This window comes from Scyliorhinus torazame, chromosome 19 (assembly GCF_047496885.1).
Source record: "Scyliorhinus torazame isolate Kashiwa2021f chromosome 19, sScyTor2.1, whole genome shotgun sequence".
Classification (NCBI taxonomy): Eukaryota; Metazoa; Chordata; class Chondrichthyes; order Carcharhiniformes; family Scyliorhinidae; genus Scyliorhinus; species Scyliorhinus torazame.
In genome coordinates this window covers 33,284,826-33,307,570 of record NC_092725.1, presented here as the reverse complement: position 1 = coordinate 33,307,570, position 22,745 = coordinate 33,284,826, and the positions used below count along the sequence as shown (strand labels likewise).

At 44.5% G+C, this 22,745-nt stretch overlaps 1 long non-coding RNA gene across 1 annotated transcript; it reads left to right on the top strand.

Annotated features, from left to right (window-relative positions):
* Window positions 1-10,213: 10,213 nt before the first annotated feature.
* On the top strand, window positions 10,214-17,516 carry LOC140395892 (uncharacterized). The gene is made up of 3 exons (XR_011936365.1): window positions 10,214-10,279; window positions 11,565-11,681; window positions 16,765-17,516. It is a non-coding gene; the product is annotated as an uncharacterized lncRNA (long non-coding RNA).
* The last annotated feature ends 5,229 nt before the right edge of the window (window positions 17,517-22,745 follow it).

Below are 22,745 nucleotides of genomic sequence, written 5' to 3'. Positions count from 1 at the left end.
ACAGTGCAGAAGGAGGCCATTCGGCCCATGAAGTCTGCAGCGACCCACTTAAGCCCTCACTTTCACCCTATCCTCGTAACCCAATAATTCTTCCTTACCTTTTTGGTTACTAAGGGTAATTTATCATGGCCAATCCACCTAACCTGCACGTCTTTGGACTCTGGGAGTAAACCGGAGCAGCCGGAGGAAACCAACACAGTCACGGGGAGGACGTGCAGACTACGCACAGACAGCGACCCAGCGGGGAATTGAACCTGGGACTCTGGCGCTGTGAAGCCACAGTGCTATCCACTTGTGCTACCGTGCTGCCCAACAGGTAACAGTACATACTAAGTTTCCCTGGTAGTCCTAACCAATGCTTCTGGCCTCTATGGTGTTTAAACACATCAGGGCAAACATGGGACGAAAAGTTCCTGCTGATTCCCACGTACCACCCGAAGCCCCAGCCTATCTCAATCTGATGAATTTGCATAGTTCTGTTAATGAAGACCTCCTGTTCGCACAAGGCACTGACGGCAAATTCCGTTGTGTTGTGTGGAACAAATTGCTCCCAATGGGCTGGAAACTGACCTCGCAGCTCAAATATCGATATCTAATGGGTCCAGTGGATTTTTAGCAGCGGACTGTGATCCCTGCACAAAGTATAAGATCCCGGTCTGGCATTCTCCACACCACTTGCATACAGCTAAGGCATTATGCTACGGGAACTCTGTAGAACGCAGATGAGGACAGCAACGTCACCACGCTGTATACCAAAAAACTAGGGCTACTCATGATACACATCTACCCATTGACATGTTGTTTTCGTAACTAGAGTTTGGGATGTTAATCATAGTGCATTTCAGTTTAGTAATGCAAAGTTCTTTCTACGCATGATTGAAATGTTGTGCAGTCGGGATAGCAGGTTGGAACAGTGGCTAGCACTCCGGCCTCACAGCGCCAGAGACGTGGGTTCAATTACAACCTCAGGCGAATATCTGTGTGGAGTTTGCACGTGTGGAGTGTGCTTTCCGTCGGTTGCTTCGGGATCCTCCTAGAGTCCAACGATGTGCAGGTGACATAGACTGGGCATGCCAAATTGCCCCTTACTGTCCAGCGCTTAGTGAGCTGCGCTTTTGTTGGGCTGGTGCAGACTTGATGGGCCAAATCTGCTCGTTCTGCACTGTAGAGATGCTATTCTATCTCTTTTTGTTACTAAATGTTCTAAACAGCAGCAGTAAGGAGAAAGAAAAACACACAGATAGTGTTGGGATATATTTTGCATTTGGACTCCAGTGAGACTAGCATTATCATTAACCAGAAGACAAAATCGAGCTCTGATTGGCTAGAGGTATGTACTGACACCTAGATACATAACAATGGAATACAAGTTATGATTCGTTTAATATAGGAGATTCAGAGTGGTGTTTTTATTGGCCAAGAATCGTATATATGGGTTACAACATAAGGTCAGTTTTCAGTAGGCAACGCTGAGACAAATTCCAGCTGATTAGGAATACTAGAGTTTCTGTTTCAATGAAGCCCATGTATACAGTTAGAACATAATTCCACTGCCTGCTGAGGCTCACGAAGGGACAGATGCGCACAAGCTGTCGTAGACGTTTCGAATCCAGTTCCAGAAGTAACAATTAATTAATTAATTTCATTGTTAATATTAATGATGTGATGAATGGATAATTGTGATCCACATGTTTTGATGGTTATAGAGCACAGGGGGTTATCTCGAGTCAAGACATAGATCCAGTTGACAGTTGGATCAGATTTGCGAAGCTGGAAAATAGTGCTGGCGACACTGATGGGTCAGAAACGCAATAAATGCTACGTGCCTCATACTAGATATCACACGTTTTCAGGGTAGTTGCCACGATAATAGTGAATGTGTTGGTTTTCATGTTCCAAACATCTGGAAATTCTGGAACCATCCCGGCCGTAAACCAGCTATTTTTTTAAAATTGGAGGGAAACTGAGACCTTCAGATTGGTTAGCCTAACTTCATGGATAGGGAACATGCTAGAATCGACCTGACTGCATGCGAACAGAACATGCAGAAAATATCTACGGGATGAAAAAACTTCACTCTGGATTTATGAAACGGACTCTATTTTTGACAAAACTATTGGAGCGTTTTAGAGGACGTAACAAGTGGATGTGCAGAAAGCTTTTGAAAATGGCACACATGAGGTTAGTGTGCTTAATGAAACCACATGGAATCTGGGATGATATATTGGTATGGGTGAGAATATGTTAGAAGAAAGGAAACAGAAAGTAGGAATCAATGGGTCCTTTTCAAAGTGACAGACTGTGATTCGTGGGCTCTGGTAGAGATGCGTGCTTGGACCCCAGTTTGTCACAATGTCCATCAATGATTCGGATAAGTGAACTAAAAGTAATATTTCTATATTATCACAGACAGAAACTTCTTGGGAGTGGAATGTTACTGGTGAGGAGAATGTTAAACTGCTTCATGCGGGTTTAGACCATTCCGTGAGTGGGAAAAATATGGCAGAAGCAGTAAAATGTGGAGAAATGTGAATTTATCCACTTCCAACGGAGAAGAAGAATCGCAAAGTATTATATAAATAGTGATAGATTGGGATCTATTGGCTTACAAAAGGATCTGGATGTCCGAGTACACCAGTCACTGAAAGTGGGCATGCAGGTTCGGCAAGCTGATCGAAAGGCAAATGATATGTTGGATTTCATTGCAAAGCGCTTGGAGCACAGGAGCAGGGTTGTCTTACTGTACCTCTACCGGGCTTTTATTAGAACACACTTGAGTGCAGCTTTGGCCTCCACAGAAGATGCTTACCATAGAGCGAGTATAGTGAATGCTGACTAGATTGTTATTTCGGACGGTGGGATTGTCTGACGAAGAAAGGTAACGTTGACTGGGTCTGTATTCACTGGAATTCAAAAAAATGAGAGGGGCACTAATTGAAACGTATAGGATTCTGAGAGAGCTGGACAGACTGAATGCAGGGATGTTAGTTCCTCCTGCTTTGCCTGATGGGGGAGTGTCGGGTGGAGGGTGGGGGGGGGGGAGGTTGTCCAGAGCAAGGGGGTCACAGACTCATGATACCGGTTCGGACATTGAGGACGGAGATGGAGTGATTTATTTTGCTCGCAGCTGAGGAATCCTTCACCACCGATTGCTGTGGAGGCCGAGTTACAAAATATCATAAAGATATAGAGAGTTTTCTAGGCGTTAATTATGACCCAGCGTTTGGTGAGAGCGCCGTAAAATCACATTGAGATAAAGGATCCGCCATGATAATATTGAATGGTGCGGCAGGCTCGAAATGCTGAATGGCATATTCCTGCTCCGATTTCCAATGTTTCCATAAATAGATAGAAAGTGGGCGGATCGATTGATGGATGAATGGACGGGCGGAAAAATGTGCAGTGATATCAGAGAGGCATGCAATAAATATAGAGGGTATATTGGGAAGTGTTGCTACTGAATATCAAATTAAACTATTAATATTGACGGTAGGATCGGTGGATTTTTTCGAATGTGCTCTGGAGAATTCCATGAGTAGTATGTTCTCTGTTCCATCGATGATTAATACTGGAGAAGTTGACCTAATGCTTTTGACAGTAACCGGTTGCAGAATCATTGGGATAGGCTGGCAGAATGAGCATACGAGTGACAAATGAAATGCAAGACCGACATGGTCAGATAATAAACTTTGACAGAGGAGTATGCGACAGTCCAAAACGTGTGGGCAGAAAATTGACCTGCTGAGCGTCTGCATGCGCCTTTGGCCATTGGAGTTTATGTTGAAATCCTAGTTAACAATCGACATGAAATGTCAGTCTTCCGTAATGGAGAACTTGTGTTCAAAGTTGAACTCAAACTTTGTAAATCTCTCCTCAGGCCAAAACGAGAATGTCCTCTCCAATTCTGATCATCGCACTTTCGAAAGGATTTAAGTCTCCTTTCGATTGAGCACAGGACATTTAACAGAATAGTCCCAGCGAGGGATATCAGCTGACGTTTAGATTTCAGAAGTTGGTGTTGTTGCTTTCTCATTGGAACAATGGAGGTTGAAGAACGATCTGATGGAGCATAACAACACGATACTAGCAATATGTTTAGCAGGCATACAACATCCGGTTAGGATCAGTTGATTGCAAAAGAAACAGGTGACACGGTTTTAAGATTACAAATGAGAAATACATGGGGATTGACAGGAGATTTTCTTTCACCGTCGAGAGTGGCAATGACCTGGATATAATGATGCAGAAACAGGAGATGATGACATATTCCAAAAATAGAATCGCCTGGACTCTTGATTTAAAAACGCTGCAGTGACATCGATATAGAACGGGACTGAGCGTTCTCGTCTCCAGAGAGCCAGCAAAGGACATGATGGACCGAGTGGTCTCATTCTGTGCCTTACTTATTGTCTGAACAATTAAGGAGGGTACATTTTCTTCCTACCCGAAAACTGTTCATGCAAAGGGTTCTCCAGCACACTGGAAGTTTCCTTGTCGTCATTGCTGAGGCTATCATGTTGATTCTGGATCTCATGGTTGGATTTTATTTAAATTCCCAGGCCGCTGTGTTGGGATGTTGCCCAATATCTCCAGAAGAACCTCTGGGTTACTGCTTCGCGACAGGGCCATCATTGTACTGACTTTGAAGGCATTTAATTGGACAGATCTTTCATTAAAATGTTAAACAAGGGGCGGGCCGTGTGTGACACAGTAGTAATCTCACTGACTAATAATCTGTAAGAATGGGCTAAGAATCTGGTGAAAAGGGCTGAGGCACCACCTCGAAAGCTGGAGTAATTTAAATTAAAGCTGGAACGAAAAAATAGTTTCATTTTGAGCATGACAATAATGTTGAACATATACAAGAGGTTTGCACTGATGAAGGTAATCAGCCATCCTTATCTGGGCAGGTCCATATTTGATTCCCTACCAACAGTGCCCTGGGTGACTCTTTACCGTCCACAGAAAATATCCAGTGAGCCCTTCAGTTGAAGCAGAAATGAATTATTAGATTGACAACACATGTTGGCTTTCCATGCGAAGCTGACAACCCATAGAAGAAGTGAAATATATACGTATATATACGTACTTAGCCCCCTACTTTACTCCCTGAACACACAGGACTGCGTGGAAAAATTTGGTTACAACTCCATCTGCACGTTTGCTGACGATACGACCAGAGAGGGCCGGATCTCGAATAACGAACAGTCAGAATGCAGGAGGGAGATAGAGAACCTAATGGAGTGGCGCAACCACATAAATCTCTCCCTAAATGCCAGCAAAACTATAGAGCTGGTCATTCACTTCAGGAAGCATTAACGGTGCCGAGGTGGAGATGGTTAGCAGTTTCAAATTCTTAAGGGTCCACATCTCCAAAAATCTGTCCTGGTCCACCCACGTCGACGCTACCACTAAGAAGGCACAACAGCGCCCATACTTCCTCCGGAAACTAAGGAAATTCGTAATGTCCACATTAACCCTTACCAACGTTTACAGATGCAGCATAGAAAGTATCCTATTTGGCTGCATCACAGCCTGGTATGGCAACTGAACTGCCCGGCCCAGGAGGACGGGAAGAAACTTCAGAAAGTCGTGAACACCGCCCAGTCCATCACACGAACCTGCCTCCCATCCATTGACTCCATCTACACCTCCCGTTGCCAGGGGAAAGCAGGCAGCATAATCAAAGACGCCTCCCACCCGGCTTACTCACTCTTCCAACTTCTTCCATCGGAAAGGAGATCCAGAAGTCTGAGAACACGCACGACCAGACTCAAAAGCAGCTTCTTACCCGCTGTTACCAGACTCCTAAAGGACCCTCTTATGTACTGACCTCATTAACACTACGCACTGTATGCTTCAGTGAAAATTCTTCGAGACAGGATCTACTCCCATTTGGAAGCAAATGGACGGATTAGTGAGAGGCAGCATGGTTTTGTGAAGGGAAGGTCGTGTCTCACTAACTTTATAGAGTTTTTCGAGGAGGTCACTAAGATGATTGATGCAGATAGGGCAGTGGATGTTGACTATATGGACTTCAGTAAGGCCTTTGACAAGGTCCCTCATGGTAGACTAGTACAAAAGGTGAAGTCACACGGGATCAGGGGTGAGCTGGCAAGGTGGATACAGAACTGGCTAGGTCATAGAAGTCAGAGAGTAGCAATGGAAGGATGCTTTTCTAATTGGAGGGCTGTGACCAGTGGTGTTCCACAGGGGTCAGTGCTGGGAGCTTTGCTGTTTGTAGTATATATAAATGATTTGGAGGAAAATGTAACTGCTCTGATTAGTAAGTTTGCAGACGACACAAGGTTGGTGGAATTGCGGATAGCGATGAGGACTGTCAGAGGATACAGCAGGATTTAGATTGTTTGGAGACTTGGGCGGAGAGATGGCAGATGGAGTTTAATCCGGGCAAATGTGAGGTAATGCATTTTGGAAGGTCTAATGCAGGTAGGGAATATACAGTGAATGGTAGAACCCTCAAGAGTATTGAAAGTCAGAGAGATCTAGGTGTACAGGTCTACAGGTCACTGAAAGGGGCAACACAGCTGGAGAAGTTAGGCAAGAAGGCATACGGCATGCTTGCCTTCATTGGCCGGGGCATTGAGTATAAGAATTGGCAAGTCATGTTGCAGCTGTATAGAACCTTAGTTAGGCCACACTTGGAGTATAGTGTTCAATTCTGGCCGCCACACTACCAGAAGGATGTGGAGGCTTTAGAGAGGGTGCAGAAGAGATTTACCAAAATGTTGCCTGGTATGGAGGGCATTAGCTATGAGGAGTGGTTGAATAAACTCGGTTTGTTCTCACTGGAACGAAGGAGGTTGAGGGGCGACCTGATAGAGGTCTACAAAATTATGAGGGGCATAGACAGAGTGGATAGTCAGAGGCTTTTCCCCGGGGTAGAGGGGTTAATTACTAGGGGGCATAGGTTTAAGGTGAGAGGGGCAAGGCTTAGAGTAGATGTACGAGGCAAGTTTTTTACGCAGAGGGTAGTGGGTGCCTGGAACTCGCTACCGGAGGAGGTGGTGGAAGCAGGGACGATAGTGACATTTGAGGGGCATCTTGACAGTTACATGAATGGGATGGGAATGGAGGGATACGGACCCAGGAAGTGTAGAAGATTGTAGTTTATTCGGGCAGCATGGTCGGCACTGGCTTGGAGGGCCGAAGGGCCTGTTCCTGTGCTGTACATTTCTTTGTTCTTTGTTCTTTCTTCAATGTCATCCCATGAAATTATATGCAAAAAGCGCCTGTTAATTGTCAGGTTGCTCCATGCCCTGGATGATGAAACAGCTACTGGAGAGTCACTGCCAGCACAGAGCCTCGGGTGATGAGTATAAGATTAACTATACTTAGCCGGAATGTAAAGTGCATTATAAATATGTAATATAAAATATATGGAATCAGCAAATATATTGAAAGAGTAAAGGGACTTAAGAGGATCAAATCCGCCATCTCACATTCTCCTATCTCCCAGAGATGGAAGGTAATAGCAGCACACGTGCAGTTCTACGATTTATACATTTCGAACGTTCTTTTCATTCGTAAATGAAATTTTCGGTTGGAAATTCTGCATGTCATTCCACTGTGGTGAGAGCCTAAAACTTATCAACTAGAAAGGAGGCACCCTCTGTTGACTTCCAGGCCTGCAAGGATTATCATTCAAATGCAAATACGGGTTGCAGAGACTGTAATTTAGTCTGATCAAGTGTGCATTGATTGAAGTATTCAATATGATAAGTGCACCAGATACGAGCGATTTAGAGAAACAATTTTCGTTGGTTGAAGAATAGATATAGAGGGAAAAGTGGATTCATCTCACTCATCAGTTCATTGAGAACACAGTGTTACTGGGAAAAAAAAGTGGGAGAAACTCTCTTTGACTTTGTTCTGCAAACAACAATCGGTTCTAGATAAATTACTACTTTTCAATATATTAATTTGGCAAGTTGATGTTACCCAAGCGTATAATGGTTACGGGGACATTTTAGCTTCAGACGGTGTGTTTTTTGTAAGCTTGTTGAATAACAGCTTGTGCATTTCCCACACAGAAGATAACAAATGTAGCTGAATCTATCCTGGCGTTAATCATTACTACTAAATTCTTACACCATGTTCAAGCCCTTCAGACAGCAGGGCAACTGTTGGTTGGCCAGTTCCGTGAGAGAGGCAAATACTTAACAGACTTAAATACTTAACAGAAAACCCCCCAGAAATACGTATTAAAATCTTATGGAATGTGAAACCCAGTGCAACTACCAAACACTCAACACTTTTCATGTGTGTTTTCCTTTTCCTTTATTTTGCATTTGATCGTCTTTTGCAATGCCATCCATAACTGTCCTTGGAAAGTTGCTTGTGAGCCGCTTTCCTGTATAATTGCTATCTATTTGGTATGCACCAAAAGTGCAGTTAGAGAGTGAGAGATATTCCAGGACAAGAGGTTACAGACAACATTTCCACACACTACTGATAAGGCAGATGGACCACAATGCCTCAAGTTTGCCGAATGCTGTGCTGATATGTACAAAGCTAGACAGAAAGAGCAGGCAGAAGATCTACATAGTTCAAAGAGATAACTATGGCTCCCGAAACAGTTGTACTTGATCTCTCTATCCATATTGTCACGGAAGCATTGGTCTGCATAATTTAGGTAGGTGTGAACAAGACAATGTAAGTTTCTGTCTCTTATTTTTTCTGTCACCGCCTGCAAGATTTCTCCTTCAGAACTCAGCCAGGTCAGTCAGCAATGTTGCCACAGAACTCTTGTTGCTGGTAGGGCAGAGATGTTCCACATGCAGAGGAAATTCTGTGCCCTAGATACTGTCAGTGCTTCGGCTAATAATTGTAAATCTGGGGCAGCACGGTGGCACAGTGGGTTAGCCCTGCTGCCTCACGGCGCTGAGGTCCGAGGTTCGATCCGGCTCTGGGTCACTGTCTGTGTGGATTTTGCACATTTTCCCCGTGTTTGAGTGGGGTTCGCACCCAAAACCAAAAGAGCTCCAAGGTAGGTGAATTGAACACGCTAAATTGACCCTTAAATGGAAAAAAATGAATTGGGTACACTAAATTTAAAAAAAAAGAATTGTACATCTTGGATTCATCTACTGAGGGATGATACTGGCAGGAAATCTTCGGTAATTGTTTCTTCTTTCAGGCTATGGTGCTAACTGAGAATTAGTTACAGCCTTTAATATCAACTGAGGGATGGACCGAGGTGGGATTCAGCAGGAGATTGTTCCTCAGCTCACGGATGGAGCTAGCTAGAAATGACCAAGATTTTGTTCGTCAGCCGAGGTAAGGATTTGCTGATAACCAACAGATTTATTTGTTTCATTCTATTGTTGTAGTCACTATGTAGAAAAGAGAAATACTTGAATTTGTATCGCACCGTTCACTACTGCAGACAACATTTCACAGCCCACAACCAATTAAATACTGCTGACTTGTTATCGCTATTATACTGTAGGAACGGAGACAAACAAGTTGCACACAGAAAAGTCCCGCAAACAGAAATGAAATAATGACCTTTTCTGTGTTGGCAATGTTGGAAGATGGATAGACATTGACACCAGGGAAAACATTCCATCTCTCCATCAAGCATTTGCTATGGGTAGTTAGAGACTGGAAAATTGGAATTCAATGAAAACAGATTTATAATAATTGATCAAGATCTAGATTTATAGAAGTTAATTTATAATGATGCAGCAAATTATTATGACCTACAGTGCACTGCATGAAAGATTGCCGGAAGATGATTTCATTTTCATTTTCCAAACGTTAGTACTGTCAAAAGCAACAAAGGCGCATTGCAGGTTTTTCAGTCTGTAAAGGAGTCTAATTGAATGCCACTTAACAAGAGGCACTGACGGTACATTTTATCAATGGACTGTTCTCTATGTCTTTAATTTAATCACAACCGGGTGTTTCCATCAATCAACCATATTATAATATTTATGTCTACTTAAAAATCATGCACCAATGAATAACTTACCTCCGAGACACATTTAATAGTTTATTGGACTTGCTGTCTTTGCCAGTTACTGAACTGCCCATTTACAACGCCAAGTTTTAACACTCCCCACCTGGAGTGTATGATATTAACTAGACAATTGTTTCTGAGTTCATATAAAGACCATCGGCACTCCAGTCGTCTCATTGTATCTCGGTGTGACTCAGCTGACGGGGATTTTAAAAATGCTCTCGGTTCTTGTTGTCCTGATAATGGTGCAGACCATCCGTGCCCAAACCAACAGTTTTGTTCGTGATTACAGTCGTAAGTATATTTATGGGTATCGAATTTGTCGGTCCATGCACTGTAACAACGGTTTCCAATGGCGGAGGAGTCCAGATCTACGGGTAAAAGCTTGTGGATCAAGAGGAAACCGTTTCGGACTGAGGTGAGGAGAAATGTCTTCACCCAGAGAGTGGTGAATCTATGGAATTCGCAACGTCAAGAAGTAGCTGAAGCGAGAACATTGTGCAATTTCAAGAAGGAATTCTACACAATGCTTCGGGCTAAAGGGAGCAAGTGATCTCTAGGAAGATGGGATAAGGGCATTAACTCGATGATCAGCCATGATCATAATAATATGCGAAACAGGCTCAAAGGGTGAATGACCTTTTCATGCTTCTATCTTCTATGTAAGTAATTGGGATACAATAAAACCTGCTACACTACCCCCCCCCCCACCCCTCCGCCGCCCCGCCTCCCCCCCCCCCCCCCCACCACCCACGCTCCCCGGCCGCCATATAATGGAAACATTCAGTCATTCAGCAGCTTACAACATGAATGCCACTTCTTTTTAACAATTAAATCATCTCATTCTTGTACATAACTTGATCGGAAACATCTAAAACTCATTCCTCAAAAAAAAAAACTCGATCTTTTGTTTTGAATCTCCACATGGACGTCCCTCGTCCTTACCTCTGTAATGATCTCCATTCTGGCACTTCTCCATGATCTCTGTATTGTTCCAATAAAGGACCACAGAGCATTCGCGATTTGAATACCTCCTCCATTGGGGGCCTGTCTTGTTCCGCCTTGGCCATGAACTTTAGAATTATTTGACAGAAACACTTGCACCGCATCTACTCCTGAAGGTGTTCCGGATTGATTTTAAATCTTGTGCCAAGCCGTTGGTTACATTTTCTGATATTCCACGGCTGGATCGTTGAAATATTGAAATATATCATGCCACTTTAATCATCTTGCGACACGCCTGTTTACATGGCTAAGTGAAAATGCGAGTTTCCGTTGTACAAGGGTCAATGAATGTACGATATTCAATATGTTCAAAAGGGAAGTTAGAATACTTTTGAAAAATGGTGAGAATGTGGAATGCGCTACAACATGGGACAATAAGGTCAATAGTGTAGATACTTTGGAGGGCAAAATAGGTAAAATCATGAGCGGAATATTATTTCTATGCAATTCCATGTTCCTATTACACTGACGTTAGGATAACACTACCAGAAATGACCTGATTCTGTTCTGATGTTCCCACTTTTCCCTCCTCCCGGAAATATTGACCAATGAATTCCTCTTTACTGAGTTTCAGGTAGAACATTCGGATGTACTAACTATGATGGAAACTGTCAAGATGAACTATGCTCAGCAGATATGTGTGAGGTCACGATAATGACATATTGCGAGCCGCACCAGTACTGCTGCAAGGGTAAGCTTTCTACAATACGGGGGTGGGTAGTAAATGAGACATGGAGAAGAGGTAGATTTAGTTCAGGCTTTGACTGACTGTGGTGGCCCTGATGTGGTGTGTGTGTGTGTGTGCGTGTGTATGTGTGTGTGTGTTGGTGAGTGTGCGGTGCTGGTGGAGGACAGCGGTGGATGAGGTGAGAGGTTGCTGGGTAAAAGGAGGGGAGGTACGAATTTCCTGGTCCACATAAATAACTATTAGTTCCAATAGGGTCACACACGTTTCCTCCGGGTGCTCCGGTTTCCTCCCACAGTCCAAAGATATGCAGGTTAGGTGGATTGGCCATGATAAATTGCCCTTAGTGTCCAAAATTGCCCTTAGTATTGGGTGGGGTTACTGGGTTATGGCGATAGGTTGGAGGTGTGACCTTGGGTAGGGTGCTCTTTCCAAGAGCCGGTGCCGACTCGATGGGCCGAATGGCCTCCTTCTGCACTGTAAATTCTATCATAATCTATGATACACGTAAAATCGAAAGTTACAGCCAGTACACCCTGATTGTCCTTCAACATAAGAACATAAGGACTAGGGGCAGGTGTAGGCCATCTGGCCCCTCGAGCCTGCTCCGCCATTCAATGAGATCATGGCTGCTCTTTTGTGGACTTAGCTCCCCTTTCCCGCCCGAACACCATAACCCTTAATCCCTTTATTCTTCAAAAAACTGTCTATATTTATCTTAAAAACATTTAATGAAGGAGCCTCTACTGCATCACTGGGCAGGGAATTCCATAGATTCACAACCCTTTGGGTGAAGATGTTCCTCCTACACTCAGTCCTAAATCTGATTCCCCTTATATTTAGGCTGTGCCGCCTAGTTCTGCTTTCACCAGCCAGTGGAAACAATCTATCTTATATATTCCCTTCGTAATTTTATATGTTTCTTTAAGATCCCCCCTCATCCTTCTAAATACCAACGAGTAGAGTCCCAGTCTACTCAACCTCTCCTCGTAATCCAACCCCTTCAGCTCTGGGACGTACCTAGTGAATCTCCTCTGCACACCCTCCAGTGCCAGTACGTCCTTTCTCAAGTAAGGAGACCAAAACTGAACACAATACTCCAGGTGTGGAGTCTCGAACACCTGATACAATTGCAGCATAACCTCTCTAGTCTTAAACTCCATCCCTCTAGCAATGAAGGACACATTTCCATTTGCCTTCTTAATCACCTGTTGCACCAGTAAACCAACTTTTTGCGACTCATGCACTAGCACACCCAGGTCTCTCTCCACAGCAGAATGTTTTAATATTTTATCATTTAAATAATAATCCACTTTGCTGTTATTCCTACCAAAATGGATAACTTCACATTTGTCAAAATTATATTCCATCTGCCAGACTCTAGTCCATTCACTTAGACTATCCAAATCCCACTGCAGACTTCCAGTATCCTTTGCACTTTTTGCTTTACCACACATCTTAGAGTCGTCTGCAAACTTGGACACATTGCCCTTGGTTCCGAACTCCAAATCATCTATGTAAATTGTGAACAATTGTGGGCCCAACACTGATCACTGAGTGACACCACTAGCTACTGATTGACAACCAGAGAAACACCCATTAATCCCCACTCTTTGCTATCTATTCATTAACCAATCCTCCATCCATGCTACTACTTCACCCTTAATGGCATGCATCTTTATCTTATGCCGAAACCTTGTCAAGGCTTTCTGAAATCATGATATACCACATCCATTGGCTCCCCGTTATTTAGCGCACTGGTAATGTCCTCAAAAAATTCGACTAAATTAGTTAGGCACGACCTGCACTTTATGAACCCATGCTACGTCTGCCCAATGGAACAGTTTACATCCAGGTGCCTCGCTATTTCTTCCTTGATTATAGATTCCACCATATTCCATACTACCGAAGTTAAGCTCACTGGCCTATAATTATCCGTTTTCTGCCTACCTCACTTTTTAAGCAGTGGTGTCACGTTTGCTAATTTCCAATCCACAGGGATCACTCCAGAGTCTAGGGAATTCTGGTAAATTATCACAATTGCATTTGCAATTTCCCTAGCAATCTCTTTTAGCACTCTGGGATGCATATCATCAGAGACAGGAGACTTGCCTACCTTTAGCCCCATTAGCTTGCCCATCACTACCTGCTTAGTGATAACAATCCTCTCAAGGTCCTCATCTGTCATATCCTCATTTCTATCAGTCACTGGCATGTTTTTTCTGTTTTCCACTGTGAAGACCGACCCAAAACACCTGTTCAGTTCCTCAGCGATTTCCTCATCTTCCATGATTAAATCTCTCTTCTCGTCCTGTAATGGACCAATATTTACCTTAGCCACTCTTTTTTGTTTTATATATTTGTAGAAACTTTTACTATCTGTTTTTATACTCTGAGCAAGTTTACTCTCATAATCTATCTTACTCTTCTTTATAGCTTTTTTAGTAGCTTTCTGTTGCCCCCTAATTATTTCCCAGTCCTCTATTCTCCCACTAATCTTTGCCACTTTGTATGCGTTTTCCTTCAATTTGATACTCTCCCTTATTTCCTTCGATATCCATGGTCGATTTTCCCTCTTTCTACCGTCGTTCCTTTTTGTTGGTATAAACCTGTAAAAAAATCGCTTGGAAGGTTATCCAATGTTCCTCAACTGTTTCACTATAAAGCCTTTGCACCCAGTCTACCTGAGCTAGTTCTTCTCTCAACCCATTGTAATCTCCTTTGTTTAAGCACAAAACATTAGTGTTTGATTTCACGTTGTCATCCTCCATCTGTATTTTAAATTCCACCATATTGTGATCGCTCCTTCCGAGAGGATCCCTAACTATGAAATCATGAATCAATCCTGTCTCATTACACAGGACCAGATCTAGGACCGCTTGTTCCTTGGTAGGTTCCACTACATACTGTTCAAGGAAACTATCGCGGATACATTCTATAAACCCCTCCTCAAGGCTGCCTTCACCGACCTGGTTAAACCAATCGACACGTAGATGAAAACCCCCCATGGTAACTGTTGTACCATTTCTACATGCATCCGTTATTTCTTTGTTTATTGCCTGCCCCACCATAATGTTACTATTTGGTGGCCTATAGACTACTCCTATAAGTGAGTTTTACTATTCCTGATTTCCACCCAAATGGATTCAACCTTATCCTCCACAGCACCGATGTCATTCCTTACGATTGCCCGGATGCCATCCTTAAATAACAGAGCTACACCACCTCTCTTACCACACACTCTGTCCTTCCGAATAGTTTGACATCCTCGGATATTTAACTCCCAGTCGTGACGATCCTTTAACCATGTTTCAATAATAGCCACTAAATCATAGTCATTCACGATGATTTGCACCATCAACTCATTTACCATATTCCGAATACTATGAGCATTCAGGTAAAGTGCACTTATGTTGGCTTTTTTAACGTCTGTTTTGAATCTTAACACCTCGATCAGTAACCTCTCCTAAGTTATATTTCCTCTTAACCTTTCTCCTAATTTTGCTTGTCGTTTAACCCATATCTTCATGCAACAACCTGCCGCGTCGCTTCCCATTAATATTTTCCCTCCCGTTTTATTCCTTTTAGTATTACTGGGACTACTCACTGAGCTCCCTTCAGTCACTGTACCTTGTACTGTCGCCCATCTTGATTTTTGACGATGGCTTCTCTGCATTACACTTTCCCCCTTAATGCCTTTTGTTTCTGTCACTGTTTTACTACTTTCCACTTCCTGCATCAGTTCCCATCCCCGTACCAAATTAGTTTAAACTTTGCCCAACAGCTCTAGCAATCCCCCCCCCACCCCCCCCCCCCCCCCCCCCACCCCCACCCCCTCTCCCCACCCCAGTACATCGGTTCCTGTCCTGCCCAGGAGCATACCGTCCGGTTTGTACTGGTTCCACTTCCCCCAGAACCGGTTCCAATGCCCCAGCAAATTGAATTCCTCCCTCTTGCACCATCCCTCGAGCCACGCATTCATCCTATCTATCCTGACATTCCTACTCCTACTGGCTCGTGGCACTGGTAGCAATCCTGACATTAATACCTTTGATGGCCTACTTTATACTTTAACTCATAATTCCCTGACATCAGCCTGTAGAACCTCGTCCCGTTTTTTTTTACCTATATCGTTGGTGCCTATGTGCACCACGACAGCTGGCGGTTCACCCCCCCCCCCCCACCCCCACCCCCACCAAACAAATATGTCCTGCTGCCGCTCCGAGATATCCTTGACCCTTGCACCACGGAGGCAACATATCACACTGGAGTCTCGATTGCGTCCACAGAATCGCCTGTCTATTACCCTTACGATTGAGTCCACTACATTATAGCCCTGCCATTCTTCTTCCTGCACAGCTGCCCTGCAGCGCCAGCCACGGTGCCATGAGCCTGGCTGCTGCTGCCTTCCCCTGGTGAGCCATCTCCCTCAAAAGTATCCAAAGCGGTATTTCTATTTGGCAGGGAGATGACCGTAGGGGGCAGCTGCACTGCCTTCCTACTCTTGCTCTGCCTTTTGGTCACCCATTTTCTATCTCCATCAATAACTTTCACCTGTGGTGTGACCAAATCGCTAAACGTGCTACCCACGAAGTCCTCAGTATCGCGGATGCTCCAAAGTGAGTCAATTCGCAGCTCCAGAGCCGTGAAGCGGTCTCACAGGAGCTGCAACTGGACACACTTCTTGCACGTGATGGAGCCAGGGACAGTGGACGTTTCCCTGAGCTCCCACATCGCACACGAGGAGCTTGACACGGGTCTGGGATCTCCTGCCATGTCTTAAACCTCATTTAAACTTATACAAATACAATTCCAAAAAAGATAGAAAAAAAACATTAGATAATGAAAAGAAAAATTACTTACCAGTCACTAATCAGGGATAAAAAGCACCTCCTCCGCCCCCCCCCCCCCCCCCCCCCCCCCCAACTTCGAATTCCCACTTAGATTCAAATTCCCAAAATCACTCTTGGTTGTGTCTCTGTGGGGTTAGACAGCCCCAGTGGGAAGAGGGATTGTAGAGAGACGTGGGGTGGATGAGAAATCAAGCAGGGGCTTTCACTCTACTGACAGATACATATCTTATTCACAGTGTTCGAGCATGGTCCCTAATCATACCCGAGAACGAACCCTTCTTCTGACAGAACTAGGCCTCCAAGTGAGAGCACGGAAACAATCCATCGGGTGGAATTGGACCTGTGATACCGCATTATTGCCACCTCCAAGTTGATGCCCAACGACATTGCAACGAAGGTTGCTGCTGATGCCCACCTACCACCTCTTCGCCATCTGATCAATGTGCACTTATCTATGTTAAGCATCAAATAGAGGAATTAATGAGCGTAGCTAGTACATAAAGTTTCGTATGGGGCAGGGGGGGGGTCATGGTCTTCAATAAACCCTGAGGAAGGGAGAAAAGTTAACAAAGGACATTGAGAAAAAAGAGGGTTCGTTTAGATAGGCAGGAGATACTGGAGTTAGGAGGCATGTGGCATCTGTTTGCGTCAGGGTGGGTAGAACTAGAGATTAGTGGAGGACAGGAGCATCGACCTCTAGGGAAATTCAACCAGAACGGAGAACGAAAATGGTCGCACAGCGCTGTTTCAAATTTAGCGGCACCAAGCCAGTTTAATTTACCGGTATTCCCCGGTTAGGACGAAAATTGGACGCTGAATCCGAATTGGAAACTGCTGAATCCGAATTGGAAACTGGATTGGTTTGTTCACACAGCATAGATTTGGTTCAACACACTGACGCCCATGCCTCAATCATTCCGGAGCAACAATACTTATACTCTGTATACGTCCTCAGGAAATTAAAGCAATTTAGCATGTCCACATTGACTCCGACCAATTTTTACAGATGCACGATAGAAAGCATCCTATCGGGCTGCATCACAGCCTGGAATGGCAACCGCTCGGCCCAAGACCGTAAGCAAATACCCAGAGTCCTGAACACAGTCCAGTGCATCACATGAAATTGCCTCCCATCCATTGACTCCATCTACACCGCCCGCGGACTTGGGATAGCGAGCAGCATAATCAAAAATTCTCCCCAGGTTATTGTCTCTTCCAACCTCTTGCGTCTGGCAGGAGATCCAAAAGTCTGAGAACACGCACTAACAGGTTCAAAAAGAGTTTCTTCTTTGCTGTTACCAGACTCCTGAATGACCCTCTTCTGGACTGAATTTACCTCTCCACACATCTTCCCGACTAAGCAGTCAATCTCCATATACGTCACCTGATGCGCGCACCTATGTATTTGCATTTCATATTTTCGTATGTCCTATGATTTTCAAATGCACAACAATCTAACTGGATTGTACGCAGAGCAATATTTTTCACTGCACCTCGCTTCGCGTAGCAATAAATCCAAATCCAAATTCAAATTAGCGAGGCAGGACACACAAAACTGTAATTCCATGAAATCTCATACTCCTTCTCACCCTTGTCCTGGCAGCTTGCTCCCAACACTTCGGGATAACAGTATCACGCATAAGCTGTTAATGTCCGGGCATTCTTACTTTTTTCCCCTTCCCACAAGGCACCAGGAAAAGTTGACCAATGAAATGTCCCTTGCTGGCTTTCAAGTGGAGTGTTCGGATTTGCCACAGTTGGTGGGGTCTGACAAAATTGCAGCTGCAGGTCATAACAGCTGGGGATCAGCTTCTTACCTGACTGAAATACAGGCCATCAGTGCTGCAGGTATAGGTGGTCCACAGTACGTGGGATTTATGTGACCACATCCGAGGGTCTGACAGGAGCTATTTTTCATTAATCATTTGACTGATTGTGAGGCCACGTGTGACCTGACCCTCTGAACCATTGCTTTCTAAAATAGCTTCATTGATCATTTCCTCTCGTCTCTGTCGCATTTCTCATTCTGAGAGCTCTATTAACTTTTTGCCTAGGAGGCGGTAGGGAGGTGCGAACATCGCTGAATGACAGAACATCGATATTCTGTGGCTCTAACATAGTCATATTAATTGAATAAGTACTTTCAGGCAGCGTCTCAGGCTGATCCGTGGGAAAAGCCCATGCCTCTCGCAGAAATGGACCACCCAGAGGTCACCGCGTTGTACTGCAGCCAGCGATGGCTGACTGGCAATGTTCACGATTGTCAGCTGAATCTAAGATTCCGGAAGTCATAATGTCAACCACAGGCGAGCAAAGGTCGCGTTGATCTGCATCCGTAATCACCCTCAGCAGGTGAATCTGTATTTCCTCAATGTAAACAACAATTGAAAATCACACTGACCGTGGCGGGACTCAGCTGATAATGTGACTGGGTGACCCGTGCGTCCTTCACAACACTGGGTCAGTTACACCACCGCTCACCCTGCATTTCGAGCCGGATGCGGATGTCTGTCAGATTTGGCTTGCGGCAACAGCCGAGACAACCAATAAGAGCGGAAAAATATATAATCTTGACCTTGTCCTCAGTAATCTACTTATTACCGTTTGTGATTGATAACACCGTTTTATACACACATCCATCAATTTATGATGTGCTCTTATAAACGTTTAGATTGTGCACATGTTTTCATTTATCTTCCTTTCTTCAGCGTCATGTTTTCCATGAAGGCCTGCACTTTCCACTCCTCAGTTGTGAAGATCCTCGGCGATATCTAGCGACAATACAGTGTTAGTGCGACAAATGCGGAACCAACAGTGCCTCGCTCCCACATCTATCGACACCTCCGCTATATAAATAATCAGATTGTTTATACATCATTAACACAAAATATTCAGATGATTGCTCCAATTAAACATTGGACGTTTTTAGTACAGCATCAAAATCTGTTCCGTGACTAAAATTGTTTGCTCACCACTAGTATGTATTGAAGGTGACGTATTTCGCTGTATTAGAGTCATTCGGAAACAGAGAAAATACCAGCAGATGTAAGCCATTCACCATTTCTTGCCTACTCCGCTATTCAACATTGTCATGGCTGATACATTTCTCAACATAATGCTGGCCGCACTTCACGTACATCGTGGAACTTTTAATGTCAAGAAATCTATCTGCTTTCTTCTAAAATACAGTGAGTGACTTCACGTTCATAGTTTTCAGTAACAGGTTCCCCAACCTCTGAATGAGATTTCTCAACACTGTCCCAAGTGGTTGACGCCATTTAGAACATAGAACATGGAACATTACAGCGCAGTACAGGCCCTTCGGATCTCGATGTTGCGCCGAACTGTGAAACCACTCTAAATCCCATTTACACTATTGCCTTATCGTCCATATGTCTATCCAATTACCATTTTAAGGCCCTTAGTGATGGTGAGTCCACTACTGTTGCAGTCAGGGCATTCCACGCCCTTACTACTCCCTGAGTAAAGATCCTATCTCTGTCATCTGTCCTATACCTATCTCCCCTCAATTTAAAGATATGTCCCCTCGTGCTAGACATCACCATCCGAGGAAGAAGGCTCTCACTGTCCACCCTATCCAATCCTCTGATCATCTTGTATGCCTCAGTTAAGTGAGCTCTTAACCTTCTTCTCTCTAACAAAAACAGCCTCAAGTCCCTCAGATTTCCCTCATAAGATCTTCCCTCCACACCAGGCAACATTCTGGTAAATCTCCCCTGCACCATTTCCAATGCTTCCACATCCTTCCTATAATGCGGCGAACAGAATTGCACGCAATACTCCAAATGCGGCCGCACCAGTGTTTTGTACAGCTGCAACATGACCTCATGGCTCCGAAACTCAATCCCTCTACCAATAAAAGCTAACACACCGTACGCCTTCTTAACAACCCTCTCAACCTGAGTGGCAACTTTCAGGGATCTGTGCACATGGGCACCGAGATCTCTCTGCTCATCCACACTGCCAAGAATCTTACCATTAGCCCAGTACGCTGTCTTCCTGTTATTCCTTGCAAAACGAATCACCTCACACTTTTCTGCATTAAACTCCATTTGCCACCTCTCAGCCCAGCGCTGCAGCTTATCCATGTCACTCTGTAACTTGTAACATCCTTCCGCACTGTCCACAACTCCACCGAGTTTAGTGACAAATTTACACACCCATCCTTCTACGCCCTCCTCCAGGTCATTTATGAAAATTACCCTGCTGAGACCAAATTTGGAGTATTGTGTGCAGCTCTCGTCACCTCATTATAGGAAGGTTGTGGAAGCATTAGAGAGGGTGCAAAGGAGATTTACCAGGATTCTGCCTGTTTTGCAGGATAGATCATATGAGGAAAGGTTGAGGGAGCTAGGGCCTTTCTCTTTGGAGGGGAGGAGGATGAGAGACGACTTAATAGAGATTTATAAGATAATGAGGGGGATAGATAGAGTGAACGTTCAGAGACTTTTCCTCGGGTGGACGTAGCTGTTACAAGGGGGCATAACCATAAGATTCAGGGTGGAAGATATAGGAGGGATGTCCGAGGTAGATTCTTTACTCAGAGAATGGTGAGGGTGTGGAATGGACTGCCTGCGGTGATAGTGGAGTCGGACACTTTAGGAACTTTCAAGCGGTTATTGGATAGGCACATGGAGCACACCAGAATGACAGGGAGTGGGATAACTTGATCTTGGTTTCGGACAATGCTCGGCACAACATCGAGGGCCGAGGGTCTGTTATGCGCTGTACTGTTCTATGATCCACCTGTTTGGTCACCTTCTCAAAGAACTCAATAAGGTTTCTGAGGCACGACCTACCCTTCACAAAACCGTGTTGACTATCTACATAGAACATAGAACATTACAGCGCAGTACAGGCCCTTCGGCCCTCGATGTTGCGCCGACCTGTGAAGCCACTCAAAAGCCCACCTACACTACTCCCTTAGAACATAGAACGACACAGCGCAGTACAGGCCCTTCGGCCCTCGATGTTGCACCGAAACAAAAGCCATCTAACCTACACTATGCCATTATCATCCATATGCTTATCCAATAAACTTTTAAATGCCCTCAATGTTGGCGAGTTCACGACTGTTGCCGTGAGGGCATTCCACGGCCTCACCACTCTTTGTGTAAAGAACCTACCTCTGAACTCTGTCCTACATCTATTACCCCTCAGTTTAAAGCTATGTCCCCTCGTGCCAGCCATTTCCATCCGCGGGAGAAGGCTCTCACTGTCCACTCTATCTAACCCCCTGATCATTTGTATGCCTCTATTAAGTCTCCTCTTAACATTCTTCTCTCCAACGAAAACAACCTCAAGTCCAACAGCCTTTCCTCATAAGATTTTCCCTCCATACCAGGCAACATCCTGGTAAATCTCCTCTGCACCCGCTCCAAAGCCTCCACGTCCTTCCTATAATGCTGTGACCAGAACTGTACGCAATACTCCAAATGCGGCCGTACCAGAGTTTTGTACAGCTGCAACATGACCTCCTGACTCCGGAACTCAATCCCTCGACCAATAAAGGCCAACACTCCATTGGCCTTCTTCACAACCCTATGAACCTGGGTGGAAACTTTCAGGGATCTATGCACATGGACACCGAGATCCCTCTGCTCATCCACCCTTCCAAGAACTTTACCATTAGCCCAATATTCCGCATTCCTGTTATTCCTTCCAAAGTGAATCACCTCACACTTCTCTACATTAAACTCCATTTGCCACCTCTCAGCCCAGCTCTGCAGCTTATCTATGTCCCTCTGTAACCTGCTACATCCTTCCTCACTGTCGACAACACCACCGACTTTAGTGTCGTCTGCAAATTTACTCACCCACCCTTCTGCGCCTTCCTCGAGGTCATTGATAAAAATGACAAACAGCAACGGCCCCAGAACAGATCCTTGTGGTACGCCACTTGTAACTGAACTCCATTCTGAACATTTCCCATCAACCACCACCCTCTGTCTTCTTTCAGCTAGCCAATTTCTGATTCATATCTCTAAATCACCCTCAATCCCCAGCCTCCGTATTTTCTGCAATAGCCTACCGTGGGGAACCTTATCAAACGCTTTACTGAAATACATACACACCAGATCAACTGCTCTTCCCTCGTCTACCTATTCAGTCACCTTCTCAAAGAACTCGATAAGGTTTGTGAGGCATGACCTACCCTTTACAAAGCCATGCTGACTATCCCTGATCATATTGTTCC